Raw genomic sequence first — 11,970 nt, 5'->3', positions numbered from 1 at the left:
TGCTACATCCTTGATTTCTTCCATTAAAATGACCAATGGAAGTAAAATTTAACCAGACCTTACTTGATTCATCTAGCTCAGAAAGGATTTTATAATCCTATGACCAAGCATGTGATCCCCACCATCATGAGGGGACAAGAGAGGGATGGAAAATATTAGCCCACCTCTTTATTAGGTATCTATCAATGACATATGTCTTGTGTTAGCTAAGGGAGGATTGAATAATGAGCTTTCAGAATTTTATTTAAATGATTGAAGACTGAATAGTCTCTATCCATAAAGAGAAATAATGGGCCGGTAACTTATTGGTTATTGCTAGCCTAATCAATAAATTGATTTCTCTTACTTGGAACCCAGTCTCTGAAAAATTTTACCCATCACAACAAGAACTCAGTACCTGAAAGGGAAAAAAACTGGGAAAACTGGAAAATAGTTTTGAGGAAATTAGACTTAGACCAACAGCTCACACTGCACATCAAAATAAGGTCAAAATAAGTATAATATTTAGATGCAAGAATGACATCATAATTAAATTAGGGAAGCATGGAAAAATTTACATCTCATATTTATGAATAATTATGAATAAGTTCATAGCCAAATAATATAAAGCATCATGAAAAGTAAAATTGATGGTTTTGATTACATGAAGCTTTTACACAAGTAATCTAATTCAGTCAAAATTAGAAGGAAAGCAAAAAATTGGAGTAAGGGAGAATTATATTGAATTTATGTGACAAATGGTCAAAGAGTAAGAAAAGGCATTTTCAGAAAAAGTCAAAGTTTTCAATAGTCTTGTGAAAATACTCTAAATCACTAATAAAAAGGGAACTACAAAATAAAACAATTCTGAGGTACCAGTTCATACTTAACAAACTGACCTACATAACAGAAAAAAAATCACAAATGCTGAATGGGGTTGTGGAAAAATAGGGACACTAATGTACTGTTGGTAAAGTTGTGAAATGGGCCAACCAATCTAAAGAATAATTTGGGTGTGTCAAATGGCTACAAAACTGTGCATATCCTTTGACTCAACAATACTATTACTGTGTCTGTATCCCAAAAAGATCTAAAAGAAAAGAAAGGACCAATATGCCCAAAATACCTGTGGTGGCTTTTTTGTGGTGACAAAAAAATTGGAAATTAAAAAAGATGAATATAAGTTGGGGAATGGCTGAACAAGTGGTATAGTATTGTAATAAAATATAATATTGTGCTATTTTTTCTTTTTGAAATATCTTTCATGTTTATATATTTATTTTTCTTTCCCTACCTTCTTCCCTCCCTCTTTCCAGATCCAATAAGCACTTACACTGGGTTATATAAATGTTATCACTTATATCTATTTCTGTATTATTAATTTTTGCAATAAAGCAATCTTTTAAAATAAAAACCCCAAATCATGTAGCCATATAAACAAATGTCTTAACATTTGTTTTTCTACTGTGTTTCTACTCCCACAATTCTTTCTCTCAATGTGGATAGTATTCTTTCTTATAAGTTCCTTGGGATTGTCTTGTGTTAGAAAAGTCTATTACATAGTATTGTTCCACAATGTTTTAATTTTGGTGTATAATGTTCTCTTGGTTCTACTCATTTCACTCTGCATCAGTTCCTGCAGATTCTTCTAGTTCATATAGAAATCCTCCAGTTCATCATTCCTTACAGCACAGTAGATTCCATCATCATCAAATACCACAAATTGTTCAGCCATTCCCCAATCAAGGGGCATCCCCTCATTTTCTAATTCTTTGCCACCACAAAGAGTGCAGCTATGAATATTTGTGTACAAACATTTTTATTATTATCTTTTTAGGATACAAACCAAGTACTGATATTTCTGGATCAAAAGACATTCATCTTTTTAAAGCCCTTTGGGCATAATTCCAAATTACCTTCCAGAATAGTTGGATTAATTCACAACTCCACCAGCAATACATAATTTCACAATTTTGTCACATCCCCTCCAACATTATTTTCTTTACTGTCATATTGGCCAACCTGCTAGGTGTAAGGTGCTACCTCTTAATTGTTTTGATTTGCATTTCTCTAATCAAAAGGAGTTTAGAACATTTTTTCATATAATAGTTAATTGGCTGTAACACTTGTAGCACTGGCTTATGAGTACCCACCCTCATAAGGATGAAATAAAAGAGACTTTGCTACATTAAGATGGTGTTGAAGATTCTTTTGTGTAGGCAATTGTTCCTTTCAAGAGACTTGTAAAAAAATTCTTGTACCAATATGATTTTTGTGCATTAATCCCTATCCTATTTTCTCCTGTTTAGTTTCTGACTACAATCTCCCTCAATTTGCTCTCATTTCTACCAGCCCTGCTTCCCTTCTCTTATCCCCTTCCCCTCCTATTTTCCTGTAGGATAAACTATATTTATATACCCAATTAATTCTATATGTTCTTCTATCATTGAACCAGTTCCTAAGAGAGTAGGTTCATATCCTCCCTTCCTACTTCCCTGTCTTCCCTTCCACTCTTTCATACCTCTTTTATGTGCAATAATTTACCCCATTCTATTTCCCCCATTCCTCCTACCAATGCATTTCTCATTCTTATGCCTTAATTTAATTTTATTCTTTACATCATCCCATCATATTCATCTCACACCCTAATACTCTGTGTATGTATACTTTTTCTAATTGCCATAATTCATAATTTTAAAATTCTCGGGAGTTACAAGAATCATCTCTCCTCTTAGGGATGTATATAGTTGTTGTTTTTTTCTTATTGGACATTTTTTAATTTCTCTTTCCAGTTTACTTTTTTATGCTTCTCTTGAGTCTTATATTGGAGGGTCAAATTTTCCATTCAGCTCTGGTCTTTTCATCAAAAGCCCTCTATTTCACAGAACACCCAATTTTTTTTTCATCTGAAGGATTATGCTCAGTTTTCCTGGATAAGTGATTCTTGGTTGCAGTCCTAGCTCCTTTGCCCTCTGCAATACATTCCATATCCTCCAATCCTTTAATGTAGAAACGGCTAGATCTTGTGTTGTTCTCATTGTGTTTACATAATACTTGAATTATTCCTTAATGGCTTTCTCCTTGACCTGGGAGTTTTGGAATTTGCCTATAATATTTCTGGGACTCATCTTTTTGAGATCTCTTTCAGAAGGTGATTTGTGGGTTCTTTTTTTTTTCTTATTTTACCTTCTGGTTCTAGAATATCAAGGCAATTTTCCTCAATGATTTCTTTTTTTTAACCCTTATCTTCCATCTTGGAATCAATACTGTATGTTGGTTCCAAAGCAGGAGGGGTAAGGGCTAGGCAATCAAGATTAAGTAACTTGCCCTGAGTCACACTGCTAGGAAATGAGCCCAGATTTAAATCCAGGAGCTCCCATCTCTGGACCTGACCTTAATCCACTGAGCCACCTAGCTGCCCCTCTTACTTATTTCTATTTTTTTTCTTTTTGTAAAAATTTATTTAGTCAATTCAGAACATTATTCCTTGGTTACAATAATCATTATTTTCCTCCCCTCTCCCGCCCTTCTCATATCTGACACACAATTTCATTGGGTATTACATGTGTCCTTGATCAAAACCTATTTCCATGTTGTTGGTGTTTGCATTAGGATGTTCATTTACAGTCTACATCCCCAACCATATCCCCTCGACCCATGTAACCAAGCAGTTGTTTTTCTTCTATGTTTCTACTTCCACAGTTTTTCCTCTGAATGTGAATAGTGTTCTATCTCATAGATCCCTCCAAGTTGTTCGGGATCACTGCATTTCCACTAATGGAGAAGTCCATTACGTACGATTGTACCACAGTGTATCAGTGTCTGTGTACAATGTTCTCCTGGTTCTGCTCCTTTCGCTCTGCATCAGTTCCTGGAGGTCATCCCAGTTTCCATGGAATTCCTACACTTTATTATTCCTTTGAGCGCAATAGTATTCCATCACCAACATATACCACAGTTTGTTCAGCCATTCCCCAATTGAAGGACATCCCCTCATTTTCCAATTTTTGGCCACCACAAAGAGCATAGCTATGAATATTCATGCACAAGTCCTTTTCCTAATTATCTCTTTGGGGTACAAACCCAGTAGTGTTATGGCTGGATCAAAAGTCTTTTAGCATCATTTGGGTATAGTTCCAAATTGCCCTCCAGAATGGTTGGATCAATTCACAACTCCACCAGCAATGCATTAATGTCCGGACTTTGCCACATCCCCTCCAGCATTCATAATTTCCATTGCTGTCATGTTAGCCAATCTGCTAGGTGTGAGGTGATACCTCAGAGTTGTTTTGATTTGCATCTCTCTGATTATAAGAGATTTAGAACACTTTTTCATGTGCTTATTAATAGTTTTGATTTCTTTAACTGAACATGGACTATTCATGTCCTTTGCCCATTTATCAATTGGAGAATAGCTTGATTTTTTGTACAATTGATTTAGCTCTTTATAAATTTGAGTAATTAGACCTTTGTCAGAGATTTTTGTAAGATTGTTTCCCAATTTGTTGCTTCCCTTCTAATTTTGGATGCATTAGTTTTGTTTGTACAAAACCTTTTTAATTTGATGTAATCAAAATTATTGATTTTATATTTTGTGGTGTACTTTTCTAAAGAGAGTCTCTCAGGGTTTTACATTCGCTGGCCCAAGGAAAGTTTCCTAGGTGAATTTTCACTATTCATCCAGCTTGGCCTTTCCCTATTACTTTTTCTTTTTCACTGTGACCAGTTTCCCTTGCTCTTCTATGGCTGCAAAACATTGGTATGTATTACTACTTCTCCACATTTTGAGACTGTACCCCCAAATTATGACCTGGTTCTGCAACTGCACAATGTGGCAAGAGTCTTGTACCCAAAGTCAGCAAACGGAACCCTGTATTCTGCTTCTGAGCAATTGTCTGCCCCCTCCTTACCATCTGTGGCTAATAGCTCCCAAAACTTTTGCTGCTGATTCAGTTGCTCCCAGGACATGTAATCTTAGTGGGGCCTGCCTTGGCATACTGATTCCACCCTGGTACCCTAGATCTTTCTTGTTAGCCTTCTAATTTGTTTTGGGCTGAAAAATTATTTCACTCCATGTTTTGTGGCTTATGCTGCTCCAGAATTCGTTTTGAGGTTTTATATCATATTTTTTTAGAGGGTAATTTGGTAGAGATTAGATGAGTCTTTTATCTTTTCCCCCATCTTCCCTTCTATTTCTTGATATGAGTTCCATTCTAAAAATCTCTCCCTTATTATGTCTTCAGAGTCCCTCCATTATCACCTCACCTTACCCCCCTTTTTTCTTGATATGTACTCCCCTCTAGGTATCCCTCCTTTTTCTTATCCTCTTGCCTTCTTTTCTCTTAATCTATCTTCCTTTCTCTTGGTCTCTTAGTCTTTTGTCTTTCTGTTTCTCTGTACATTAAGAGGACTATTACCTTTCCAATTGTATATGCTGTTCTCTCTTTAACCTAGATCTGATGAGTTAGATTCTAGCATGTTCCACCCTTTCCCTTTGTTCTCTATGACAGTTCTTCTACCCTTCCTCTTTTATAAAAGATGATCTTTCCATTTTACCTCTTCCTGATCTATTTCATATTATTTTTAGCTCATTCCATTATATTCAAGTCAACCTCAAGACTTCTATCTCTAACTACCGAGGTAATACTGTCCTTCTTCATGGGAAATAGATGGCATTTTCCCATATAAGAAGTAAACAATTTGACCTTCTTCGTCCCCCTTAATTCATATTTCATATTTACCTTCTTAAGTTTTGTACAGTTCAGATTTTCTGCTGAGTTCTAGGTTTTTCACCCAGAAGAGTTTAAACTCCATTAGTTCATTAAATATTTATTTTTCCTCTGGGGTAATTATACTCAGCTTTTCTAAGAATGTTATACTTGGTTTTAAATCCAGTTCCTTGCTCTTAACAATACTGCATTCCATGTCCTTCCTTCTTTTAATGTCAAGGTTGCTAAGTCTTATGTTATTCTGATGGTATGTCCTCGAGATTTAAATTGGTTTTTGTTGTTGCTGCTGTTACTTGTAATATTTTATCCTTAACCAGAGAACTATGAACTCAGCAATGATGCCCCTATGAATTTTCATCTAGGGATCTCTTTGTGCTGGTTACTGATGAATTCTTTCCATTTCTACTTTGCCTTTTAGATCCAGAATTTCTGGACAATTTCCCTTAATGATATCTTGGAGTATGGAGTATGGTGGTATCTAAATTTTTTTTTCCTCATAACTTTTCAGGAGTCTAGCTATTCTTATATTGTTTCTACTTAATCAGATTTCCAGGTCAGTGTTTTTAAATAAGATTTTTCATATTCTATCCTATTATTTTATTCTTGTTATTTTGTTTTGTCCTTTCTTGTTGCCTTAGGAAATCATTAATCCTAAGATCTAAAACCACATGTTCCTAAAACTTAGAATAGTTCACATAAGCAGTTCCCAAAGAAATATTTCTTCATTAAAAAAAGTTGTCTTTGTCCAGGTCTAGTTCTTAATAAATTATTTTCTTCTGTGAGTTTCTGGATCTTTTTTTTTCCCATTCAGATGATCTTTCATCATTTTCTTAATTTTCTTGCATTATTTTCCTAATTTTTCTCAACCTCTCTAATTTGGTTTTTGAGGTCTTTTTCAAACTCTCCTCAAAGCTTTTTTTTTTTAGCTTGTTATCATTTAACATTTTTCATTGTTGTTTTAGAAGAAGGTGTTTTTATTTATTTCATTGTCCTTGAATTTGATTTTGAATAGAGGTTTTCTCTGAACCCGTAATAGCTCTTAATAGTTGGGTTCTCCTGGGAATAGAAACACAAAAGAAAAACAACTGCTTGATCACATGGGTAGATGGGAATATGATTGGGGATGTAGACTCTAAATGATCATCCTGGTTCAAATATTAATAATATGGAAATAGGTCTTGAACAATGACACATGCTAAAATCAGTGTAATTGCGAGCCAGTTACAGGAGAGGGTAAGGGAGAGAAAAGGGAAAGAACATGAATCTTGTAACCCATGGAAAAATATTCTAAAATCAACTAATTAAATAAAATTTTCAAAAAAATAGTTGGGTTCTTTCTTCTTTGCTTACTCATTTTCTTTTATTTTAGCAGCCAGGCCAATAGGCTTAATTATTGACTTGATGTTAGAGTCATAAGGTTCCTAAGGTGTGGGGGATGATGCGTCATGTTTCAGGATTTTTTGTTTGTTGTTTCCTGGGCCCACTTTAGTTCTTCCAATATTTGTAATTCAGGGTCAAATATTCTCCCTGGTCCTGCTGCTCAAGCCCTACTCTGTAACTGACCTCAAATGCTCCAATCAGAGCCCCCTCCTTCTCACTAAAGTTCTGCCCCTGCCAGCAGACAGCTTATCTCCCCCTTGTGGTGGCAGTTAAGGACTCCACTCCCCTGAGGCTTACCATAGCTGAGAGACCCCTAGCCCATCAGCAACTATACTCAATGTTGTATGCTCTTTTCACTCTTCCTCTCCAGATGCTATAGCCTGGGATAGAGTAGGTATCTGGTCTGTGCACCTGGGCCCCTGAAATCTTTCCCTGGTCAAGTCAGATCCCTGGTGGTGTGAGTAGAGATCTCTGGGGCCAAGGCAGCAGTTCACACAGCCAAGCAAAGTTTGCTGCATATTGACTCCACTGGTATCTACTCAGAAGATGTAAGCTTACAGGTCCAGCAGAAAAAATGAGTCTACAGCTTCTGTCCTCAGGGACTGGTGATTGCTAGTTCTGTGTTGCTTGGTCCATAGAGTTTGAACTATCTGGTGAGATTGAGACCAGAAAAGTCAAAGACCTTTTCCCTAGTTATCTTTGGCTTATTCTTATCTGGTTTTCCTGCTTTTACCATTGGTTCCATGGAGTTATCTTTTATTGTTTGTGGGGGTTTTAGGAGAGTATGGAGAGAAGTTTTATGTCTACTCCCCCTCTTCACACTGTCCCGCTGTACTCTTAAAAATTATTGAATACCTGAAAGAGCTTAGTTTGCGTGGGTTATATCTACCAAGGTTTACTATATTAGAAATGAATAATTATAATATTTATTAATTAAAACAATAAAAAGCTAAATATATGTTAACATAAATAATGTAATTTTATTTAAAATATATTTTAAAACAAAAAATCAGTGAGAAGAGTGGCATGAATTTGCATATTTTTACATGTCTCTTTAATATCTGACTTAATAGAAGACAGATGTATTCTCATATTTGCTTCTATATTTAATTTATTGCAATTTGTCTTGGTTGAAGTACATGAAAAAATCTGTCCTCACACAACTGTATAATTGGAAAATGGATGATTTTGATGATTAAATAACAACTTAGTATTATTATGAAAATTGTGTTGAACTTGGGGAACCCACGAAAGGATATCTGAGACATCCAGGGTTACCTGGACCACACTCTAAAAACTACTATGGACATCCCCTCACATAGCTAGCTAACCTCCTACCAAGGAGAGAAAGAAATTAAATTATCAAAATAAAAATAAACCAGGTGCTCAGGGAGGGGTAATATCTCTGGTATGGAGGGCTTGTCGTGCCCTTCTAGGGCAGCTCTCCAGCCACTGACCCTCACCTGACACCCAGCTCTCACTTGTGGCTCCTAGTAGCTGCTAGCATGTGGCAGCGGCCACACTCCGGGCAACGGCTTCGACAGGCTGGCTAAACCTTGTGAGGGTAGCCATCGGGTCGACGTCGACCCCTGGTGAACCAGGGCCTTCCTCACCCAGCATGTGAAGAGTGCCTCGGCAGAACAGACAGAAGAAACCAACAAGAAGGTTCAACGGCTGAGATGGCAATGCAGCAAGGCACTGTGGAGTGCTTAGGGTGTGATGGAGCACAAAAGACAACACAGTGATCCAATGCAGCTGAGGAAGTCTCCAGTGTAACGACTTTAACTTTTTGTGCCACTGGACCCAGGCTTCCAAAGAGCACAAGATCAAGGAGATCAGCCAATCCCTGTGGAATTTAAGAAATTCTGTGCCAGGACAGGGGACTTGAACTTATTTTGGGGTTCGATGAAGCAGCTATTTGAAAACATCAGATACAGGATTCTCTTGTGCTAGATCCAGACCTCTACCAAATACCTCAGTTTGGCTGCCATTTTGGCTCCCCTATCCCTGATAGCAAAGGTAAAGTCAGACCAGGGAATGTTATTTCCCATCTACTTCAAAATCTAGTCCCTTTTCTCTCTCTTTTATGATATGGCAATTTTCTGTAGACCTGGCCTGTAAGTGCTACATTGCTTTAAGTGCTAATCCAGGCTTGTGGGGTATAAATCACTTTAATCAGGCCTTGATTCAAGGACCTGTTATAAACTTATTTTTCTTCACTTTTGAATTTTTATACATGAGACTTTGATATTTTAGGTTTCATCCATAAGTTACTTTTTTCTCATTTATTTGGGATTTTTTATGGTTTTGATTTTCTTTTGATAATTGACCCACGTACCTTATAATGCAGCCATGTATCCCAGGGTGATCTGTGTGTTGATCAGCATCCTCCTCAGATGGGATTGTATTATTGTCATAAAATTCTAGATTTATAAACATTTTTCCTGTTTGAGTATAATTTTAGGATAAGAAACTTGCTACCTCCCTGAATCCAAAAAGTGAACTGTTTGGAGAAGGCACCATGAAGATACCTTCAGAAACCACACACTGCACCAAAAGATCCAGAATGAACTTCGGGATATAATAGATTGAACTGGGGGGGGGGGGGTTAAAATGCATTTATTTTGAATGTACATTCCTATGCCAAAGGGGACTGCCCCCTAATTGGCTTTCTGTCAATATACCTAATATTGGATTTGTTCTGTTTCTCTTTTATGTCCCTCTTATCCACAAATTATTGTAATTTTCCCTTAGAAACTACAATATTGAATTACCAATAGTTAGAGATATATAGAAAAATAAGCTGGTTATGTGTACTGATTCACTGGGGAAACAAGGCATATACATCTGGGAGACTTCTACAAGCTCATTTCCCAATGCAATCACAGTGGGGATTGTGTAATTAGAATCTGCTCCCCACTACTCTAAATCCAAGCTTCCCATGTTTCTTCTCACATTACATCCTTATGTTTTGGAGATAAAGCTTATGTGTGACCCCTTCCCTCTCTCTCTTTTCCTACTAACACAATTGGGAGAGCTTTCTTTCCTCAGGCTTTTACTTTTGTTCTTTTTATTTCTTTTACTTCAAGTGATTATCAATAAATCTTATAAAATATAATACTTGGAGTTATTGGATATTAATTTTAATATTACAGAAGGTACTTTACTATGATCAAATTATATATACACACACATATATATATATACACATTATTCATAATTCATTTTCTCTCTTGGTTTTCTTCCTACCTTACTATTTCTTTTTGTTGTACTTTGTTCCTCTTTAGCTGAGTAATTATTATGGTTCTGCTCCCTACTTTCTTTTCTGAATCCTGTTTTCTCCTCTCTATACTCTCTCCTTGGATGATCTCATGAACTTCTATGAGTTCAGTTATTCTTTCTATGCTGATGAATTTAACTCCATTCCAACTGCCTGCTAGATTATTCCATCTGGATAGTCTATAAGAGTCTTAAGCTCAATATGTTTAAAAGAGAACTCATAACATTATTTTATTCAAAACTTTCTTTAAATTCCATATTTCTTTTGAAGTTTCCAAAATCAGTCTAATCACTTAAGTCAATAAACTCAGTGCCATCTTTGACTCTCACCTCTCCCTCACTTTCCATATACATTTATTATCTAAATGTCATCAATATTGCTTCTACAACAGCATTTTCATCTGTACCTTTTTCAACTCATACAAATTCAGTGTCCTATCTCAAGTCCTCGACTACTGCAAAAGTTTCCTAATTTTTTTTTGCTTTTAAGTCTCTCTCTTCTCTAATTCACCTTTGACTCACCTGCGATAATATTCCAATTCCTTCCCTATTCAAAAAATCTTTTGTGTTTCCCTATCTACAAAATATATGCAAGAATATATAATATATTCAAATAATTATACAAAATATGGAAACATATAATATATGTATACATATTTATAGATATTGTGATAGAAGAATAATCCAGAGACTTTGAATGACAGAGTCTGGAAGAAATACAAAGGTTTCTATGCACAGCAGGGGATGGTTGAGAAGCCTTGGAATCTTGAGGAAAGAGGAGATTCCAGGAGAGGCAGTTGATCTCTCTCTATCTTGAGACAGCAAAGGTGACAGTCTGATCAGAGACTATATCCTGAGCTATTACAAAATCCTTCATTGAACTTAATCACCATCCCCCCCACCCAAGATACCAAGAAGTGTGGCAGAAACCTGAGAAGAATAAGAACAGCATAACAAGATCTCACAATGCTCCTGTGACACCCTGGGTCTGAACATTGTCTTTGCTGTGACAAAAGACCAGGGGTCGCAAAATCTGAACCTCTCAGAGACCAGTTATTATTTTATCCCTAACCACAATTGTTAGAATAAAATTGTCAGTTATCCTAAATTGACTTCCTTGTCATAGTGGAAGAGGGAGAGAGCTGATTTCTCTCTCTTTCCCCAAAGGAAGAGGTTCACCTACTAAATCAGTTATTAGAGGGGAGTAAAGGCAGGGTTAGTGGTGAGACATATTTGAAGAAGGCTGAAGGAAGGAATCAATCTCACCCTCTTTCTACTTTCTGGACATTTATCATCAACACTTTCTCCATTATACTCAAATCAATCCTCTAATACAAGTGGCACCCCAGGAAAAAGATCTACCATTATCAACAGTCACAAACATAGTTGTAACTCAAAGGGGAAAATAGACATATTAAGGGACAGTAAAATAACACCCAGTATATAGGATCAGATATCTTAATTCCTATAAAGAACAAACCCTCTAAGACAAACCCAGAAGTCTGACAGCAGACATTTTCAACTGTCAAATGTCAACAGTTAGAGCCCCAGAGCAGAGTAGCCATTGTTAAGAAACATCTATAAGACAATAAGCACTTAGTAT

Source organism: Monodelphis domestica, chromosome 6, assembly GCF_027887165.1.
Source record: "Monodelphis domestica isolate mMonDom1 chromosome 6, mMonDom1.pri, whole genome shotgun sequence".
Classification (NCBI taxonomy): Eukaryota; Metazoa; Chordata; class Mammalia; order Didelphimorphia; family Didelphidae; genus Monodelphis; species Monodelphis domestica.
This window is presented reverse-complemented; position numbering follows the sequence as displayed.